We start from the raw sequence: 22,149 nt of genomic DNA, 5'->3' as shown, positions 1-22,149 counted from the left end.
GACTTTCCAATGCTCTTGGATTGGGGCCTCGACGCACCTCGCTCTCGAGCCCATCCTATCAATTACTCAGTAGCAGACAGCCAGTGCCGTCGCTCCTGGGGTTCAGACTTTGCAGTTGCTCTTGGATTGGGGGGGCACCTCGCTCCCGGCCAATCTTTCAGTTTCACTCAGTAGCAGACAGCCAGTGCCGTCGCTCCTGGGGTTCAGACTTTGCAGTTGCTCTTGGATTGGGGGGGGCACCTCGCTCCCGGCCAATCTTTCAGTTTCACTCAGTAGCAGACAGCCAGTGCCGTCGCTCCTGTTTGGGGGGGGGGCTTGAGCTCACCCCGGCTATGATCTGCGTCCAGATCGCAAGTTTTCAGGTACTCAATATTCAAATATGCAGTTACTCAAAAAAAAATTCAGTTTCACAAAAAAGATTCAGGTTCACAATAAAGATTCAGGTTCACAATAAAGATTCAGTTTCACAATAAAGATTCAGTTTCACAAAAAAAATTCAGTTTCACAAAGAAAATTCAGTTACTTAGCTCTAGTGGTGGCTGGAAGGTAAGCGCACCATAGAGAAATCTCAAGGAGAGAGTGACCAGTTTACTCACAAGGAGTTCTCAAAAAAAAAAACTCCTACAGAGGGTTTTCAGGATGGGGGGGGGGGACGGGGTTTTTATATCAGCCTGCGTGTAGAACGTGTGATCCTATACTGACAGTCCCAACCCAGATAGCCTTTCAAAAGGGGAATCTCAAGAAAGAGATGCGCTTCCCAGGGCTTCACGACACGAACCACTGGCGTTGACCAAAACAGGCCGGGCGTCTAGCTCATGTCGCTGAAGGAAATGAAAGAGGGAAAGCCCAACCCACAACGCTGTGCTCTCTAGAGCCAAACACTCAGTTTACGCACACACACTGTTATTTTAATATGACAATTTTGTTCAGGTGATGCATTCAGTCAAGATTCAGAGAGTCACCAAGACTTCCCCTTACGTCTGCCGTGGAAATGCTTGTGCGTCGACTTCACAAGGCATTCACAAGTGCAGGGGCTGCCCGCATTTTCTCCACCAATAAACTGTTACCAAAATTGCTCTTTGGATGGGGAATTAGCTCGAGCAATCGGTAACTATGTATCTATTAAGCTGGGATCGCCCTATGTCTACGAGGGTTTTTCTCAGTGACTCCCCAAATAAAGACAGACTCAGGAATTCCAAATTAAAAGGTGTTTATGTATATTCAGTCAATCAGTGTTACACGTACATACAAGAAGCTAAGAATATAAAGGAGGTAGAATAGAGACCTTAAGGAAATTACCAAGTAGGACATACGTTACCAATCTCTAGAAGTGGAGATGTTCCAACATCCGTGGCATAGAGGTAGACAGAATACAGCGGGGGGGGGGAAGGGAGGGGTGTATGGAACTTAACACACGAGGGAGACATGGCAGAGTGAAGGGGGAAGATCTGCACTGAGCCTTGTTGGGTAGGGCAAAATATACCCTTTTCTGGGGGTGGGGGGGGGGAGTGAGATTCTCCAGGTGGCTCTGTCCAACAACAAAAAGAGATTAAAAAGACTTCAGGGTCAGAGATAGGGTGAGGTGGCAATTTGTTTACTAAGCTGGCATCCTTGATTTATACATCCTGAGATGGTCCTTCTCCGGAGGTTGTAAATCTTCACATTCCAGGGAGGCGGCAGGGGGAATCCTTTAATGTAGATAGCTGAGGATGTTTTCCCAGGATACACAGGAGGGGGGGAATATGCAGAGAAGGGCTACGTGATGCTCTCGCCTTGCAATAATGGCTTCTCTTTGGCTCAGGCTTTTGGATCAAGAGGCAATCAGGGATCATGGCAATTGTTCTGCTGGTTCTGCAGAGGTGATCCGGCCTCTTGTCCCTGGAAAGTCTGGCTTGTACAAAACTGGGGAGAGCTAGCCCAGAGCAGCAGGCTATTAAGGTGCAGGCAGCAATGTTTCAAACAGTTCAGTGAGTCTCTGTTATGGGTGCCATCTCCAGGGCTGGAGCTTTTAGGTATCAGGGTCCCCAATCCAGAGGAAAGGGGCATGCAAGCTGCTTTCCCCCACAAAACTGATACAGCTCCCATGCCAACCGCCAAAGTTGTGACAAAATAACATAAGTATAACCAGAAAAAAAGGGGGTGGGTGGGACAGGCAAAACCAAGTGGCAGACTGAGCTCCCTTGAGACCCAGGCCCTGCTTATATCCTCCCTCGGAGGACCAGAGTGAAGCCTGCACACTCTGGCCTCCATCTCCAAGCTCCCCCTCCCCTCGACAGAGCCGCCTTCCTATTGGCCCCTTCAAATCCGAACGGGGGGCTCCTATTGGCCAGGGCGCGGCTGCAGCCCTCATGAGGCTCCCTCACGCGGCACCCAATCCTTGCCTCATGCCTCCGGCCGCACCAATCAGCTGGCCCGCCCCTGCAGCTTTAACTTTCGTTTCCCCGGGGCCTGGGCAGCAAAAGAGGCTCCCTCTGACCCAGGAACCTTTCCTTTTTAGTGAACATTTTAGCTAAAGTCCATAACAATAGCAATGAAAAATATTCAGGGGCATATATTTTCGTCCAAATGGTTCAACACATAATGCCTCAGGGATCACCACCAGCACATGGCATGTGGGTTCAGATACAGCCCTTTGAAAAACCTTTTCTGGCTACTGGCAACCCTACCAAAACATTGTTGAATGTTACATTTATCATTTGTATTCTTCATATCATACGTAAATATATATGCTAAAATAAAGTGTTATGTATCTAAATGTGAAGTAGGGATATAAAATAATTTCACACATTTGCTAGTTAAATTCAAACGGTGACAATGAGAGCAAGCTCTTTGAAGCTGAGAAACAAAACTGGGGCTGATGAGGCTGCTGCTGGCTGCATTGTAATACTGATGATTCAGAATGCTTGGCTGATATTCCTCAGTGGATGTTAACTGAAAGGCAGGATTGCCAAGGCAAGGTTCTACATTTATTTGGGAAAGTCCTCAAGGCTTCAGGAAGTTTAGAAAACATCTGATTTATAAGAAAGTGCTTTGTGGGCAGTTTGGATTTTCTATCCACCTAAACGATTTGTTGGCATCTGCAAATTTTGCTACCTCACTATTTCATCTTATTATCCTACAATTTCTAAATTTGCTTAGATGCTTTTGATAATTGGAATTTGCCTTCACTCCCTTTAGAATTTTTTGAACAACCAGCAAGCAAGATAAAAAATACTTTCTTTTCCTAATCATACCTTTGAGTGAAAATTCTTTTTCATGTTGTTGATGATGATGCAAATGTCTATGAATGGTTGAAAATTAGGAGACAACAACTCCAGGCTACAGAAATTTAACAGTGCGGAAATGTTTGCTTTCAAGGAAAGCACTTTGCAGTCAGCTTGAGGCATTACATCTAGGAAAGTGCAAAAAAATTGGATTTGGGTATGTTGGACCCAAACGTTTTTGGGTTTCCATTGTATTCCCAAATCCCCATATCGGTATGGGGTTTTTTTGGGGGGGCGGTGGGGGGCAGGAATTTGAAAAAAAAACTGGCTCTATTGTAGCCTATGGGGAATCTTTCGAGGGCTCTGGGGAGGCTGTTTTTTAAAATAGAGACACCAAATTTTCATATAGCTGCTGGTGACTCTCCTTAGAAGGACCCCAGGTTTAGTAAAGATTGGATCAGAGGGTCCAATTTTATGGGCCTTGAAAAAAGTGCCCCCATCCATCCTCCATTGTTTCCAATGGAGGAAAAATAGGGCCCATAAAATTGGACCGCCTGACCCAACATTTACCAGATTTGGGGGTTCTTCTAAGGAGAGCCACCAGCAGCTATGCTGAAAATATTGTGCCTTTACCTTAAAGAAAAACAGCCCCCCCCCGAGCCCCGGAAAGATTCCCCATAGGCTATAATGGAGCCGAAGGGGGGTTAAACTTTAAAGCCCTGCAGAACCCAGCACAACTGTGCTGAAGCTTTTAAAAATCTTTTTATAGGGTTGTCTTCCCTTTCTACTGCTGTAGCCAGCAATCTCAAAATGATCCAGAAAAAAACACATTTTTTTTCCTGCTTTTTTGGGATCGGGATTGCTGGCTACATCTTAAACTGCCATTTGGTGGAGGGGGGCTGAAAAAGTAGCTGAACAATACCAGTAAGGTATTTTTTGGCTATTTTTTTAGTTTGACTTTCCCAAATGCACTCCTCTAGTTCCATCCTCTAAATAATTTGTTGCCATCACCAAATTTTGCTAATATAATATCTTCTTTAGATAACAGTGTGTTCAATTTCTGACAGTGTATGTTCTCTTCAGCAAGTGACTTATTCCATGTTCATATATTACTGTTTGCAGCTGCACAAGTTAGAAGCAACTACTCATTACTGAATTGTCATAAAGGGTGTTACCTAGCTTCTAATATGTCTGCAGACCCCCAAAGGGCACACATGGGAAAAGACCTGAAGATATTGTACCTACTGCAGTCAGATATTCATATAGTTATTACAAAATTGTTAAACAAGATACCTCCAACAATATTGTAGCTGAATTGATGAGCTGGGGAATCTTTGTCTGAGCAATTTAAGTGTAGGATGGGTGTTTTCATAGTAGAGTAAATCCGTTTGTCATAATGTGGTGGCCTACAGACAGGAGGTTCATCATTCACATTCTACAAGGGAAGAAAATAACATATTTCAAATCCTGTGAGGGAAATTTGGAAGCTGGGTACATCCTAATACAGAGCGCCACTGCCAGTGCTGCTGAGAGCCACCACAGGCCCCAGACAAAAATTCCTTCTGCCCCCCCACACCATTCAGACTCCAACTTAAACATCACATGGAAACAATTAACATGCCTTATTGTCAACATACATGAATACAATAATGATTGGTTATCTGTAGGACTGGGTGCATCTTATCATTCCTCACCATTATATCCTCATTCCATTCGTTAGCATTACATCCAAACCTTCTTCTAAGAAGCCCAGGCACTATATGTTTTCCCCAGTTTACCCTCACAACACTTCTGTGAGGTATTAGCCTGTCTCTTGACGTCAGACTTCAGAGGGGGACTTGACTAGAGAGTCAGAGAGATAGAGAGGTCAAGGCACTGGTGGGCATCCTTTCTCTACTGCTCTGATACTATTCCTTTGATGTGCAGATTGCTACTCTCAGGAAACTTCCTTCCTTTTTTGCACCTTCACTCATATGCACATTCTTCTTCTCCATCTTGCCACCATGAGGGCAGGACATAGGTCCTATGTCTCTTTCCATCCTAAATAGTTAGACTAGATTAGGGAACTATATTTGCTCTATCCTATCCAGAAATAGAGTTCCTATAATAAATCGAGTAAACTAGTTTGAATAGATAAAACGACTCCGAGTAATTTTGTTCCTGGCACACAAAGAGATCAGATGGGCCTTGCTGTGCACAACAGCCTTTGAGCATTCTGCAATATGACCAGATTTTATATGAACATTCTAATACGATTCACAAAGGAGGATAGCTGACAGTGACCAAGAATGGTAGAGCTTGAAGAAGAAAGAGTAAAGTATTGAGTCCAAGCTTTGTTCTTCTGCTGAACTCAGAAAAGGCATGATGGGAAACGGTTGAGCTTATACATGTGTACAAACAAAAACCAGACTTTGCAAAGCATAAAAAGCTATGAGGAGTTTACAGAATGTTTGTGGGATTTCTGCTTTGTCTTCCTAAAGTACAACATACACAACAGCAGCCAGGTTTTTGGCCACAATCCTGCAATGCTTTATACAGCAAAGCTATCCATCAGTATGAAGAAAACATGGTTTCTTTTATTATCAGCTCTCAATGAAAACAATTCAATTGATCTGTAATGTTTAAACAGCCTTTGCTTAGAACTATGTTGGAAAGAAAGATGGCTTGGAGTGTTTACCTGGCTAAATGCCCCATTAAATTATTTGCAAAGGGATTTAAAGCTTCCATACACTTCCCCTTGAGAACTATTTCCCTAAGTACAAAATAAAACAGAACAAATCCATATTTATAAAGTGGGTTGATAGAGCTACACAAAAAGCTGTTGACCCATATGGCTGTATCAGCTACAGCAGATAAATTTATTAGTCAGAAGACAGGCAACACAAAATTGGACAGATGAACCACAACAAAACACAGAGGTTCCCAGCATTTCACAAAGGGAGCTCTTTTAAGGAATGGCAATCAAACTAGGATTACTGGATCTTAGTGACAGATTTGGGGGCATGGACAATTCTGGTTTCATTTTAGACTTGGATGTAGCAACATAGGGTTGCCAACTAGGGGTGGGGCCTAGAAAGTGTGGGGTTTGGGTAGGGGTGAGACCTCAGAAGGGTATCATACCATGTAATTCCCCCTCCAAAGCTGCCATTTTTGCCAAGGAAACTGATCTCTGTACTCTGGAAATCAGTTATAATTCCAGGAGATCTCCAGGTCCCACCTGGAGCTTGGCAACCCTGAAATCTGCCAGGGTCCACAAGCGATCCAGTGCCTGGATCTTTGCGCATCTTTTCATTCTGACGTTTAGCTGTTGATGGGGGCCACAGTCCATAACCTCCTAAACAGGCTAAATAACAAGGATTAGGTTCTTCCTACCGCCTTGATGATTCTCTAAAAGCAGCAGGAAGGATCATGACATATGAAAACTACATTTCTTATCATGCCAAGAAACCCAGACATGTTCATAAGCCTGTATACCCTGCCATACCAATGACTTCATTGCCAATACCAGTACAGTTTTGTATTGAGTTCAAACTCTTTATTCGTATCTGAATAACACACTGCAGGCATCATTGATTTTGCAAACCAATTAGTTATGCCACCAAACCATCAGTACCCACATGACCATCCCATTCAAATATTGACATTTGCTTTGCTTTTAAATTCATTGTACTGCTAAAGTTCAATTGGGGGAAAAAATCCTTCTAACTTCCATTTTCTCTCATCCCATAAACAAAGAGCTGAATTTCCAGATAGCCTTAGCTCCCATGCACATCTATATAGAATTCTGATCAAAAAAGCTTGCTTCAAACAACTCCTATTAAATGATATACTACATTTCAACATCTAAATCGACAAGATTGTTATATCTAAAACAACAAAATAAACTAGGCAAATCAGTGAAATAACAAAGCAGCTATAGCAACCAATATGAAAGAAGAGATGCTCCAAAAGTTCTCCTTGCCAGAAGGTGATTAGGCAAAGAGCAAGGTAAACTTCCACAGTCTTGGTGCCACTGCTGAAAATGCCATGCCCTACAGTGCTGTCCTCATGGACCACATGGAAAAGGGCCTCTGGAGAAGTTCTTGAGGTCCAGGTAGGTTCATAAAGTAGCAATGGTTCTTTTAAGTATCCTGAACCAAGCGTCAAAAGTTAAAACCAGCACTTTTATTTTATTTATATATCCCACCTTTCTACTTAAAAAAATCCAATGAGGTGTACAAATAAGAAAGGGAAGCGGATTCTTGGAAGCATCTATGCCGACTGCAAAACATCTAGGCTGCGTTTTTGTTCCTATTCCTGTTTCCAGGTACTTAAGCCTGGGCCAGAGCCATGAGCCTTGTGGTGCAACCCTAACCAAAGTTACAAACTCCTCAGTCCACTTAAGTGAAAATTTTACAGAGAAACTATAAGTCTTGGTAAAATAATCAAAATGCACATTTGTCGACCTCAAAACTAAAATCAACTTTCAACAGAAATATAATGCATGGGGGCAACCAAAAACAGTAATAAGTAAAACCCATCATCTGAAAACAGCAGTAAAACAACACTATCTAAGGCTCTGCTGGGGTCTGTTTTCTCTGGTACCAACCCCTGATGAGGGCAACAATAGAAAAGAGGTGGATTAGGCTGAGGCCAATGGAGATGTGCTAGGAATATGCCAGAGGCTGGGTGCATGTGTAATTTTAGGGATCACCAACCGGTGTGTGAGTATTCCAGAAAGTGCAAAGTTTGTTGAGTTCAGCTCAACAAATCTGTTGCCAACTTTGCACTTTCTAGAAGACTCACACACCTTTTCGTGATCCCTAAAATTACAAGAGTCCACAGCAAGGAAAACCATTGGAGTATGGGCTACACCATGTTCCAGATGTTCATGACCCAGATTTCTGCTATGATGAGAAATAACTCTAAATGCTCAGAAGACCAGGAGTAATTGCAAGCAATGGGACCCTACTGTAGGTGATCCATATGGAGGTAATTTGGGACTTCGGGTTTTCAGAACACAATCCAGGACTTTAAGGAAGTCATTACCACGTTCACGTCCAAAAAAATCTGAGCCATGTCCATCTGCATTGTTCATCTGTCCAAAAAGACCTCCACAAAGGACCTGAGACAATTGGGCCACTCTATAAAAGTTCCATTGTCTACACAGTGCCCTACCTTAGCTTATGAATCTTTTCCACCAGTCTATGAATAAGGTCATCCTGATTATTTCACTGTTCACATCATCCTTCACAGAAGCATCTTGGCTCACTGAGTGAACAGCTGCAGCTGTATTGTAAAAGAGTCAAGAAGGAACTTTGCCAAACATTTTGACATTGCTGGAGAGTGAAATTTGTCTAGTAATAAATATAATTTGGCTCCTCTGCACAATAGCCCAAGCAATGTTGTCACATTATAGACTGATATTTAGAAAATGGCATTCTAGGGGTACCAGTTCTTCCGCTCTGGTGAGATACCTCCTGCTGGCAACTTCCATTGTCTGTCACTGCTCTGAGTGGTGATGGGAGAACTTTTTAAAAAATGCCAATTCTGTATGTGACATGACATCACTTCCAGGGTAAACCCAGAAGTGATGTGACGTTGCTCTAGGAACTATTCTTGGAGAGCCAGTGTGATGTAGTGGTTAAGAGCAGTGGTTAGGAGCGGTGGACTCGAATCTTGAGAACAGGGTAAAATGCCATAGTGTCCACCTTCCAAAGCATCCATTTTCTCCTGGGGAATAGATCTCTGCAATCTGGAAATGAACTATAATTCTGGATCCCCAGCTCCCACCTGGAGGCTGGCATCCATAGAGCTTCTCAAATGACATACAAAAGACAAGTCTGTCAACTTGGGCCTAATCTTAAAGCTGGTGGAATAAGAAAATGAAGATGGTTTTCAGAGGTGAAAGGTATTGTAGTTGCGGGTAGGTAGATGTTATCATGATTTTTATCCATAATTATTGTTCACCATCATAAACTCTAATCAGTGTTTTTCTTGTTCTTCCTATTATTTTACTATGCTATATTTTAAGTGGAGAAGACAAAGAAATTATCACAGTGTAATCTTAAAGAGAAGAGTTTTCCTTAATGTATCTTCTATTTGGCTTCAGACCTACAAAATTACTTGTATTCTTCTAAATGCAAGTTGTCAGTTTAAAAATGTATTTATTCTTAAACAGAAAGACACTATTTAATCTTCATTTAAATCTCATTCTCAGAGTATGAACTGTTAAGTGATGTATCTGTTGGTAGTCAACAGCAATATTACTCAACACAGGTAAAGCCAATGAAATAAAAACAATCCTGCATACATCAGCCTATTATAGCAGTGTCTGAAATATTGCTTATTTGATCCCTGCAAAGCTGCCAGGTTAAATGCATTTTTAGTAGTTGCTTCACAAGCAGAAAATGATAGAACTTACCAGAGAATTCCCACAACAGGGCCTGAACATGGGGCTTCTGGGGTGAGGGATTTAAGAACCATGTGAGGAATCAGGGCATCTGAGGTGAAGGACCAATGAGCATTGCCCAAAAGACAGGACTCTGGGATGGCTTGACAAACTTGTAAGATCTCTTCTAAAAATCAGTTGGCCACAGATGGTTATGCAATAAAGTTTGATTCTGTAATCTTCCAGCCAGGTATATTGAACCCACATAGTAATCCAGCCCAATTCATGTCCTGGCAGCTTCTTTCACTAACTTTTGAAGATTTCTGGCTGACACTGCAGGGGCAGATCTACTACTCACCTGGGCTGGGTTTTATGGCCCCAGATTTGGATAATATTTTTTGATCTATAATGTTTTTAACAGGGGTTAGTAGTTTGCACTTTGTTTAACAGGGTAGGAGGAGGACAGGACTCATGTTTAAATAAATGTAGGTCTTCTGCAGACATGTCAAGCAACATCCATACATGACCTTGTGAAACACAGTATGGCTATAGCATCTCATGGATAGTGGATGACAGAGTTAGCTAACTGGTACGAGTACAGAACTGGAGCACTGATGAAGATGCTGGCCCCAGCCCCACTACAGACACAGAAGTAGCCATCTTTGCTGCTGCTACTCAGCAGTATAGCTGTGCCCAGAGAAGGACGGTGCTTGTACTACAGAAGAGTGTCCATCAATTGGGGTGATTGTATTAGTTTATGGTATACCAAAAAGCTTCCTGTTGCATTTGTGGCTGAGAAACAAGACAAAAATGTGGATTGTGTGCAGTTCTTTAAAAGAAAGACCTTGGAAGGCTGACTTCTAAGTAGGGCAAAGCCAACTGGCTGTTTCATATGTGCTGGGCAGTGAAATTGGTTTGAGCTATGGCCCTCTTAATGTTTTTGTATTTTTGAAGATGACCTATAGGATCAGGTAGCTGTGGACTCCCCTTTATCCTTCAGAAACCTCCTTAGCTTTCCCCCCTCCCCTTTCATTGAACATAAAATGGGTTTACTCAAGATACAATAATTTATCAGTTTTCCAAGTTTAAGATGAGCCATGTTTATGAGGGTGAGTCAAAGTACAGCTGGATTAGCAGAGTGTATGTTTCAGATTGTTACTGGCAAGGTTTTGTTATTTAAAGCCATGTTTGGGTAACTGAAATATTAAAAACTAATCTCTACTGATCACATCATGGCAAGCAAATTAAACCCTATTCAGACAAGGAACATTACCCATTATCTTAAGAATCCCACTGATGTGGTCTGTTTCCTGCTTAATGTTTTCAACTCGAACATAAGAACCAGATCTCTTGATGAAGATTCCCTTGTCTCCCAGGGTTGTATGACTCTTTCCAGTTCACTGCTGTTCCCCCACCCCCACTGATACACCCTGCCTATGCCTGCACGCTAACAACATCAACCCTGTGAGACCCTAAGTCAGTGTAAGGACTGACGATGAGTCAGATTCAGAGTCTCGACAGAAGGGAATGTGTCAGACAATAAGCAGGGATAACCTGTGAAAGCCATTGTGTACCCCTTCCCAGAGCTATGAGGTGTCTTTCTCTTCTTCTGCAAGAAAAGAGAGCATTAAATGAAAGCATGACAGCATCAGAGAAATATGACTGTGGTTGGGGTCTCTAATATCTACAGGAGTGATCAGGTTTTGAATTTCAGAGAATTCTGTGTCCTAATACACGGCAGGCCTCATAAGGCTGGACAGTTTTAGTCTGAAATAATAGAAATTCTGAAACTTGCCAACCCAAATTCTGTGCCAAGAGAATCTGAATTCTGCATGCTGCATACTTTATGCATGATATTTGCTTAAGTTGCACAATTTATTGTGTAGGGGTTTTTTTTTCTGTTTTTTGCATAAATTTAGATTTCAGGAGGAGGGACAAGAAGCCATGCAAGACACTGAGACCTTGCCACTAGCCACTCAGAAATGTCCTTAAGCAATCCCTTCAGAAGGCTGAGCAGGCATTGCCCACATGCTTGCAAGTGTACTTGGCAACCACAAGGGTTAGAAACTTGTTATATTTTATAAAATGAAAGTATTCACCCCCACCCACCCACCAAACAGCAGCAAGCTAGGCCTGAAGAGCAGCAGAAACAGCTGCAGTGCACGCTTCATCTTCCCCTGGCTGCCCAGCACTATGGCCCATGTGGGAGCCTCCTCCTCTTCCTCTCCACTGCTGCTGGACCCCTCATCGCCCCTGTCTCAGGAGGTGGCCAAGGAGGAGGAGCTGCCCCCATCCCAGGTCTTGGTGCCCCGCTGCCAGGTGGTGGTGGGCAAACCCCCGCCAATCCACCTGCCCCCCAGCTGAGGGTCGGCAGGCAATGCATGCACATGCACCTGCCCACAGCAGTATGTCATTTCCGGTTTACAACCGGACGTGCTGCATCGCAAGAGTTTGAGTGGTAAAGGACTCTTGATGCAGCACGTGGTCACATTGGCGTGGCAGCGCACATGCGATCCCACCTCACCTCCACCCTAAAAACCTCCTGCTGAAGGACAGGAGGGACCCGGTAAGCCTATCCCTGGGTCAACCCAAGAGGCCTATCAAAGTTGTATTAACCTTCAGTAATGCTGAAGTCAATTTGAAACTGGCTGACAACTTCAGCTTAAAAGGAAGCCTATAAAATCCCGATCTCCCCTAATGAATCTTTCTTGTGTTCAATGTACTGCTTTCTGTTGAGGAACAACAAAGCCTTACCTGGGCTTTAGTGTATTTTGACACAAGAAATCTCCAGTCCCAAAGTTCCACATTGTATAGTGTAACAGGAGACATGGTTATTGCTTGTTAAATAAACACTACACATTCACTAACCCTATGGTGATGTTTATTTATATTGCCATGACACCACCAGGTCAGGTTCCATATTAATACAGTATTGCATTGCATTAACTTTCCTAAGAGTTTGGTTTCAAATGTGCCCCACCTGCATTACTTTTCTTTGCAGCTTTGATAAACAGCATCATACAAAATAGCGGATGATAGTTATATCAGCCAGGAAACTTCCGTGGAACCTCCATGGTCTGAGACAGTATTGGGAGGGCATGAGATAATTAATGGGGGCATGCAACCAAGCCTTTTCCAACCAAGATCCAACCTGAACTCATTTGTAAATGTAATAAGTGCTCTAAATCCAAATAGAATTATTTTGAAACAGTCAGAAATCTTTGGCTTTGGGATTTGCTCTAGCCACATCACTGTTTTCTTTTCTTTTCCTAGGCCGAAAACGCACGGGCACTTACTCCGGTTTCTTCCCAGTTTCCTCCCTGTTCCAGCCAGGATCAGTTTAAACTGGGCGGGGGGACAATCTATGCGCAGAACCTCTCTTGATCCGTGGCAAGTCAGCTTGCTGATCTGCCCGTCAAAACAGAAAATGCCGGAGACACGCACTTCCTGGCCATTCAGCAAAGCACGCTCCCAGTGGTGATTGGCTGACTCACTGACTCTCTGACCAATGACAGCCCTGCGCTCCCACTTTAAAAAAAAAATTGGAAACAAAAGGGGGTGAGGTTGCGCAGAGAGGGGTTCGGAGGCGTGCGGAACGTCGTGACTCCGGAAGAATAGGCTCCTGTTCATCTGAAGCGAGCCAGGGGTAACAGTTTGGGTCCTAAACCGCTAAGACGGGTTTGTTTTAGGTCGACACAACGCTCGGCCAGCAGCATCCGAGGTCGTGTCCGTTTGCGAGAATTTGGTCCAGCTTGAAAATGGAAAAAAGCAGGGAGGAGACTGGGCGGAGAGAGGAGTAAGTGCCCGTGTGTTTTCTGCCCTTGACAGTAGAAGGGGAAACGAGAGAAGAGTGTGACTCGACAACAGCTATAGCCATGTTGGTGAAAAAGTAAATGCCACTAACAAGTTACATACTGCTCCCAGTCTTTTAAAGGACCTGTGTGCCATTTGGCAGTAGAGAGACATTTTGATTAGCCACTAGTTTTTATATTTTCATTTTGAGGCTGTTGCTTCTTTTTCCCAGGATGACAAAGGTGCTCTACCAAGCACCGTTTTATCAATGCAGACCTGGCTGGCATTCTGCGTAGGACTCAGAGATGTCTTCACACCAGGGCCTGTCATGTCTTTGTTTTCTCCCCCACCCCTTTGTTTTTCAACATCAAGTGGTTAATGAGGTCTGTGGTGGTCAAAAGCTTGCACACTGTTTTGTGTTGATCCAATAAAAGCCGTAACACCCTTTGCCTTTATCCTAGATGCTGCTAGCTCTCAACTAAAGTAGGCACCACCAAAGCTTGCTATCACCATACAACAGATACATTAAACAGTCCCCAAAGAAGTCTTATTTACCAGAACGTTGATGGTGACCGTAACAGTGCTGGATTTTTGTCTCTCGGGGTCAGGTTGAATGTCATTGTCTAGGTCTGTAGCTCTCACCCGGAGAACATATTGGTACTTTGTTTCTCTATCGAGAGCATTCAAAACCTTTATGGTACCTAGTAATGATACACACATACAGAGTAAATGCATCTTTCTCTCTTCTTTGGCAGGAAAAGAATTCATCAGCACAATCCTATGGAGCATTATTCAAATCACAAATCACTGACATTAATGGGCTTAGACTGGAGTAACTCTGTATAGGATTTCATTACTATTCTTATACAGGTGAGAACTTCAAAAATCTGTCTTGGGCACACAAAGGAGACAGGTTCTAGTCTTCTGTAGGACTGGCAGAAGCACACATTTGAGATTCAAGACCCTGTATTTGTGTACATTCCATAATAACATTGGAGGCTAAAGGGGTGTTGGTAGGCCCTTGGGATTAACAGAAACAGTGGCAGATCCTGTGGCATTTTTAGATCTGAAGAGATTTAAGGGGTTTGGTGGAAACCAAGACCTCACTAAAGCAATAGGCTGAGAAATTGCCTGCAGTTAGACATGTTATGTGAGGACAATATGTCTGACTTCACTTTCCCAGAAACTATTTAACCTGATAAAATGACATGGTCATAGCACACAAAGGGGGAAATCGTGAAACAACACTGGTACATGTAATCCAGACTTTAGCACCACACAGCTACCTGTGAACAGAGACACCAAAATCCCAGAATGCTTTGCAAGAGTAAGTCAGACAAGTGATATTATCCTGTACAGCTAAAGACAGAGAATAATAAATTTTTCAGAGCTGAAAATATGTGATAGAAGCATAACTTTCTGTGGTGGGGACACTCTTCCAGTGTTTTTGCATGTGTGTCAGGCTTTTCGGGTACTTCATCAATCTGATTTTTAATAATCACGAGACCAAACATATTTGTGTGGGCAAACCAGGGAATGATGCCTCTGTCGTCCCAGCTTAGGAACTATTGTCTGACTACCGTTATACAAACTGGCTCCATCCCCAACCTTGCAAGGTGCTATGGCAAGGTCTCTCCTACAGAAAGCGGGACTGGTGGAGCAATTTATAAGAAGTTTCACTCTGATCATGGATAGGATGCACTACAAAAAAAGTTGCACAGTATAGGCTTGCCTGGAACTCATGTCCTCTGGCACCCTTCCCTCTGAATCCTAGCTCGGTTGGAACTTGCTATAGGTACTTGAGGATAAAAATGCACTCTACACATGCCTAAAGCTCCTTACCAACACAGGGGGTTGGACTAGATGGCCTATATGGCCCTTTCGAACTCTATGATTCTACATCCTCTCTACCACAGTTGAGCCCAGATATGACTAAGGAAGCATGAATGTGCCCTTTCTATTGTTTTTTAGTGTGTTGTTGTTGCTGTTCTGAGCCAATTTTCATTGCTGGAATTCCCAATTCCATTGTTATTTTTATGCCATACTACACCATTTTATGTTATATGCAATTTCTCCTTAAGAAATACAAAAATAACCTTTAATGCTCCATATATGTGAAATGGAAAAATAAGCATATAGTAAAGACTCACAGGTTTGATTTGCACAAAAGCAAAGTGTGGATTTTTCAAGTCAAAATAGAGAAACTTCAAAATGCAGGAGAATCCCTACATTAAAAAATAAACAAAGGTTCTGGCCTTGATATAGATTAACCCCCTGCAATCAGAGCTCAATTAGATACTTCTTATTTGGCATTAATTCTTCCTTGGCAGATCAGCATTTCAAAGAACGGACTATACCTGTGTTGGACTCTATATAAAACCTAGGAGGGTCTCCCACATTGTCTCCGATAATGGTCCATTTCAAATTGTTTATTGGCCAGTCTTCATCTGTGAAGTTCACTGTTCCAACCACTGTGCCAACTTTGCTATTTTCAAACACGTGGAATGTTTTAGATCCAGTGTGAGGAGCTATTTCATTAGCACGAGTTACTTTCACAATAACTGTGACAGTGCCTGTAGATTAAAAAAATTAACTATGCAATAAAACTATTTCATCGGAGAACAGCCCTGCACCACTTCTCTGAAATGTTAAATCAAGAACCTCTGTGTACAAGTTTACCTGCTTTTCCAGTACAAGTGCAGATGGACGTTGCCCCCCTTCACACACATGACCAGAAACATGGGACCTGCTTCTCCTTGGGGAGTGTGGCAGCTGCTTCCATTGCTGCTAGGGAATCTGAGCAAGCATTCCCACCATTTGGGCAGGGCTGAGGTCTTTCTTTTTATTTCTTTTCAGCTGATGGCAGTACTTTATAATTCTTGACAGATCCTATCGATTTAGTGTGGATATTCAGTTCAGTGGCTCCAATGTATTAATGTCAGGAGGCTAGGAAGCTTCCAGTTAGCCAAAAGGTTTCTTTGGATAAATCATGCAGAGCAGAATTTGACTGGCACATGACATTTGCATACTCCTGTCTTCTACAACTGCAGAAGCAACCGTGAATTTGCTCCATTTTCACTTTCAGTCAAGTTTGCCATGAGAATTTCTTCCTTACTTTTTTGACCAAACCAGAAATGACTGCATGTGCACCTCACATACTTTGCAGGAATGTGCACTCCCTTAAACTGCCCCCACCAATATACTATGCTACTGCTCATTGTTTAAAATCAATCCCATGAACTCTAATGAGCTCACTAAGCTCATAACATGGATTCCAAGTGAGCCAACCAAATCAGCTAAAACAAAAGCCAGAAAAATGCAAACTTCAGTCTCTCTTTTTGGGCAAAAACGCATGGTCGCTTTAGCCTCCTTTAATCCCTGTTTCAGCCAGGATTCAGCCAGGATTGAACTCACGTTCGGCAAAACGCGTGTGTTCAATCCTGGCTGAATCTTGGCTGAAACAGGGATTAAAGGAGGCTAAAGCGACCATGTGTTTTCCCCTTTTCTCTGCTATAAGCACTAAACCGTCCTAGTACTCACTTCTCTTCACCAACTGCTTCCAGAATATCAGAACCAACTGCAGGAAGACCCTGTGTCTTTCACAGTCATCAAAGGACAGCCTCTTCCCATTTACCTTCCTAGTATTCAACTGGCCTTCCATGCTTAGGGTTGCCAACCTCTGGGTTCTAGCTAGAGATCTCCTGAACTGATCTCCAGCAGACAGAGTGAACTGATCCCGGTGAACTGATCTCTCAGTTCACTTGGAGAATTGATCTCTCAGTTCACCTGGAGAAAATGACAGCTTTGGCAATTAAACTCTGTGGCTTTGAAGTCCCTCCCCTCTCCAAACTGTGCCCTCCTCAGGCTCCACCCCTAAAATCTCCAGGTATTTCCAGATATTTCCCAACCTTGAGCTGGCAACCCTTTTCATGGTCCTCTTACACAGACCTTCTTGTGATTATTTAAGATTTTTCCCTGTGACACCAAACTAGGGCTTTCCCTCATGCTCAACTTACTCCTGATTTTCTTGGCAGTCAAACCACAAGCATTGGACTTGGTTTGAGCATGGCTCTTCAGCATGTCTGCCTTAAATAATTAGGATTTTCAAGGGAGGGTGCTACCATCATCAGTGGCATCACAGCAACCACCTTTTTTGTGCATGCTTGTATCAATTGATTAATATAGTGTTGTAATGGTAGTTTAAGCAGGTTCCCTGAATTCCTGACTTTCATTTAAAAAAAGGCAAGTCTCTAGCTTCTACCCTCATAGAGATTTGCCTTTTTCCTTATATCTCCATGAAAGAAAGGGCTAGAGACTCCACTGATCAAAGCTGATTACTTTTAAAATTTATTTGGTACAATATTTATGTGCCACATTTTTTTGGCTTAAGTTTGAAGCCTTTCTCTGCCCAACCTAACAAGCCTTTCTCTAACTTCAGGGCCTCTTCCATTGGAAGAATAGTCACTTAAGTTGGAGGAAGACTCCTTAGACTAGAAGAAAGGCTACCTGGAGGATGCTGAATGAAAGGAAAGCTTTATACAAGGCAATGTTTCAGTGCCAGGGTGAGGCCACACATTTTCTACCCCCTCCTCCAAGCATTGCTTTACAGTACAGGATGTTTCAATGTATTTGAATGACATATGTATAACTGAAATAAGTGAGCCTGACATTAAAGCTCCTAAATGCAGGTGTTTCAGATGTCTGCAGTCACTTACTTGTATGTGATGGGGTGCCACCATCAGACACTCTGACGATCAGCGTATGTTTAAACTGCAAAGCTGCAAAAGCCACAGAGTCATAATCCAGATGCTGAGGCCCGACCTATGGCAAAACAATGAATGCAATTTACAACTCAATAGAAAACCAGTAGAAAACGTATTTGGATGTGGTCTGGGAGCACACACATACCCACATTTACAGAGCTGTCCTCAAATTTTCCTAGGAGACGCAGGACAATCAGTTATAGAACTCATAGAATCATAGAGTTGCTAGGGTCCATATAAGCCATCTAGACCAACTCCCTGCTTAATGCAGAATTTCACTGTCGAACAACTATTACTGTAAAAAAAAAATCCCCTAATATCCAGCCGGTGCTTTTCCTCTTGCAATTTAAACCCATTATTGTGAGTCATATCCTCTGCTGCCAACAGGAACAGCTCCTTGCCCTCCTCTAAGTGACAGCCCTTCAAATACTTAAAGAGAGCATGGTGGAAACCTAGGATACTGCAACAGCAGCAACCCAATATGGCACCCTTTAAGGCTCCAATCATCATGCAAAAGCTGTCAGCAGTTTGGCCTGGCCAGGGCAATGAGAGGAGGAAAATGGCTGCAAGTGCAGCCCGAGACTACCCTGAGGTCTTGTGAGTTGGCTTGTTCTCACAAGACTTCAGGAGATTTGATTGAGTGCATGCAGACTGCTAGACTGGCCTCATAAGGGGTTTAGAATAGGCCTGTGAGGTGGCTGAGCTCTCTGTGCGGGCTACACAGGAGAGAGCCAAGGGGGTGGGGGTGGGTGCTGCAAGCCCCTCCCCCCCAGTTCTGAGGGTTTTCAAGCCCACAGAAGAGGGTGTAATGGATAAGGGAGATGCTGGGGGCAGTGGCATGGATGCCCCCCTGAATCTTGCAGGTTTGAATGGGAAGGAAACATTAAGCAGAATGAGAGGATGGAATCCTGAAGTGGGAGAATGGGCTGTACCACTTCAGACTGCAGATGGAATGAGATAACTAAGTCTTTTTATTAGCTTAATGATTGTTTTTAGTGCCACTTTTTCAGCAGTTTTGTAATTGATTTTAATAATTATTTGTTGAGTTGTTTTGCTTGCATTTGCACTATCTGTGAGCTAGAAAATGACGGTGCATGGTGTTTTTTCTATTAACCTTCAGTAATCAAATAACAATAAACCAGTTTTATCTAGAACTAAATACAATAGTTCATATAATCAAGTAGTTTTTAGCTAAAACAAAGAATTGTACATCTAGTCCATACCTTGATTACATTATCCTCCAAAGTAAATGTTGCATTTGAAAAATTATCGAGTGTTAAATTGTAGAATAGGGAGTTACTAGGAGCCGTCCCATCTTTGTCTTCACATGATAAGGTAACCAGGGGGGTTCCAATTGGGATTGTTTCAGCAATTTCCTTACTGTAATAGGTAAAATCCAGAAACAATGGACATATAATTTAATATACCTAGAATGAGAATATTGTCTGGATAAGACCATATGATCCAAATGGAAAATAAAATAACACACATCCTGCCTAAAGACCACCAAATTCCTGGAATGTTCTTGGACTATTTTTCATACACAGTTTCTTCAATGCCAATTGGCAGGTACTCAGCTATGGTTGAACTACATTTCCTATTTCTATGATTGAAATTAGAGTTGGTCAACAGCAGTTTGGCCTACATTGATAGTGTCCCCATAGCAGCCTTCTCACCTAAGTGTATGCAGACATTTTGAGAAGTTTTGTCAAGCTTAGGAACACTCTTTCTGAGCAGCCCAGGTGATGGATCTTAGCAGGTAAGCACTAATAAAAATAAAACCTGTTGTGTACCTGCCCATTTATTTATTGTATGCATAACACACCCATTCTGTAGTCACTCTAATGGTTACCAATTAGTTACCAAGTTCAGTTCAAGGTATTGGTTATCACCTACAAAGCCCTTAATGACCCTGACCCTTATACCTGTAGGACCGCCTCTCCTGCTATGCTCCACTATGGCTTTGCTCATCTGAGGGTGCCACCCTGGAAATGGGTAAGATCAGCACCTGCCCATATATGTGGATTCTCTATAGTGGCTCCCACCTAGAAGAATGGCCTGCCTGAGGAGGTCAGGAAGGGTTCCACATGTCTGTCATTCTGCAAAATATGCAGAACAGAAATGTTCAAGAGGATTTTAATGAAAGGATTAGAATTGCAGTATAATGGAAGAGCCCAGGAAGGCGCTTTAATAAGGAAATTGGATTGTGGTCCATTGCAATTTTTATTGTATGTATTACTGTATGCATCATATTGCTTTTACTGCATTTCCTTCTACCTTTGTAATCCACTCTCTACATTATTTATGGTATGCCATGGACACATGGAAACATGAAGCTGCCTTATACGGAATCTGAACATTGATCTGTCATGGTCAGTATCGTCTACTCAGACAGGCAGCGGCTCTCCAGGGTCTTTCACATCACCTCCTGCTTGATCCTTTTAACTGGAGATGCCAGGGACTGAACCTGAGACCTTCTGCATGCCAAGCAGATGCTGTTCAATTGAGCCACAGCCCCTCCCCACAGCCATGCCTTAGACAGTTCCCTATTTGCATTGTGTTCCTAGTACTATTATATTGCTTATTGGATGTCTGATTGTACTTTTTTTCCTATTTTGTAATCCACCTTGTGTCTCAGTGAGAAAGGCAAGTGATAAGTGAAGTAAATAAATAAATTTCTACAGTTGTTCCACTTCCAATAATATGATTTTGAGAATAGATGCTAGGAATCAATGCAAAGCTTGATTTTTGTTCTGTTCCGTCTCATCCTTTCCCCCTGTGACTTCTGTGTTGTGTTGAGCCAGTTTTTCCATTGGCTGTTCATTTCTTCTATCGTGTTCTGGATCTCCGACGGCAAGTCCAGGCAATTTACTCCAGGTGCTGCTGTGAAATCTTGCAAGTGGATAAACTGCTGGCCTTATTTGGGTTGCACTGCACTGTTACCACTGCAGATGTCCAAATGACTGCATCTTTCACAAATCCAGTGGCAACTTAAAAACTAATGACATTTATTCCAGTATAAGCTTTCATGAGTCAGAGCGTGGCACTGGACTTCTTCTTTTATTTTGCTACAACTGACTAATATGGCTACCCCTCTGAACTACAACTTTCAGCCCAGCAAAGATCAGCTGACGTGAACACATGAACACATGAAGCTGCCTTATACTGAATCAGACCCTTGATCAATCCAAGTCAGTATTGTGTACTCAGACCAGCAGCGGCTCTCCAGGGTCTCAGGCAGAGGTCTTTCACATCACCTACTCGCCTAGGTGCATGAAGAGCCAATAGGGCCCCCATCTGGCTTTACTAAGCTGTTGATTCTGGCTTGGCTCTCCTCAGTGTGAGCGATATAATTCAAGTGCTGGTTGAACTCTTCATACATTGGTCCCCTCCTTGAAGCCTTATCAAACTATCCCACAATATACATGCTACCATGCTTTGCTTGACTTTCTGCTAAGCAGCAAAAAAACAAGAGACAATCTGCACAGTGAGAAAATTAATTTTAATTCAACTTGCAAATGCACATGGGCCTCAGAGTTGAATTAAACTAATTCTCCCTCTGTACCAACTGACTCTTGTTTTTCGCTCCATGCGTGGTGTGGCCCTTCTTTTCTTGGTGATTTTCCATTAAACCATCTACCTACCACAGGGTCACTAGCTAACAAACCTCTTTTCTGGGTTAGTCACATGGATGATTCCACCCAGTCATGGAATGATATTAGATATAGCAAACACAATGATATTAGAGAACTATATCACCAACCATATTTGACCATACAATGATATGACACATTGCTGAGGACAATTGAGAGCAATGACAATGAGCAAACATTTTCACTAAGAGTGCTGAAAACAAATTGCCACAAAGGGAAGGAATTTTTCTGCCCTGTTGAAAACTTTCATGAAGACCTCAGTTCTAATCCTGACCCATATCAGTAGGTCCAGGTGGGCCAGAACTGAATACCTATTTACCAGATACAAGAGTTCAGTACTAAGTTGAAGTCCACTATTGACTACAAAA

The sequence above is a fragment of the Euleptes europaea genome, chromosome 3, assembly GCF_029931775.1.
Source record: "Euleptes europaea isolate rEulEur1 chromosome 3, rEulEur1.hap1, whole genome shotgun sequence".
Taxonomy (NCBI): Eukaryota; Metazoa; Chordata; class Lepidosauria; order Squamata; family Sphaerodactylidae; genus Euleptes; species Euleptes europaea.
Note: the sequence above shows the minus strand (reverse complement) of the source record.